At 26.6% G+C, this 563-nt stretch overlaps 1 protein-coding gene across 1 annotated transcript in view; it reads right to left on the bottom strand.

Moving 5' to 3' along the window:
- Window positions 1–563, bottom strand: part of LOC107677023 (SHC-transforming protein 1-like) — a 39,292-nt gene that overhangs the window by 13,699 nt on the left and 25,030 nt on the right. The gene's annotated exons all lie outside the window — the stretch shown is intronic.

Below are 563 nucleotides of genomic sequence, written 5' to 3' on the forward strand. Positions count from 1 at the left end.
ACGTGCGACAAACATCTTCCCAAATTCGTAATGAGAATCATTTATAAATCTGCATGCTGTTGTCAACAAAAAGAAGCACTGAGATCTTCCTGCGGGTTTCTGCCAAAATAAAAGCAGAGAAAAAGCAACAAATCCATCGACATTAATAAATGGTAGTATTGTAATTTTACTGTCGTTATGTAAAATAAAATAAAAAAGTAAGACAATAATAATGATAATAATAATTACCCTACAACAGCTCTGTTAATACATTTATTATAACATTCACACACAGTGTTCAAATTGGGATCTGTAATATATTCTAATGTTTTAAAAGAAGTCTTTATTTGTACAGTAAAAAATACACGCCTGATTCAAGTCTCAAAAATGGCCAAAAAATATTATTTTACTAACTTATTCATTTTAAGCTAAATTGTGCTTTGTTGGTATAATGTCTGCTAGAATGTTTTTATTTAGTAAATATAATATTTAAAAAGTAAATATTTTTTAATTGTTGTTTTGTAATTGATTTTTTTATTTGAAAAGCAGGACAAAACAGTAAAAAGCACATTTTGGCTATTTAA

Source organism: Sinocyclocheilus anshuiensis, unplaced genomic scaffold (assembly GCF_001515605.1).
Source record: "Sinocyclocheilus anshuiensis isolate Anshui unplaced genomic scaffold, SAMN03320099.WGS_v1.1 scaffold620, whole genome shotgun sequence".
NCBI classification, from domain to species: Eukaryota; Metazoa; Chordata; class Actinopteri; order Cypriniformes; family Cyprinidae; genus Sinocyclocheilus; species Sinocyclocheilus anshuiensis.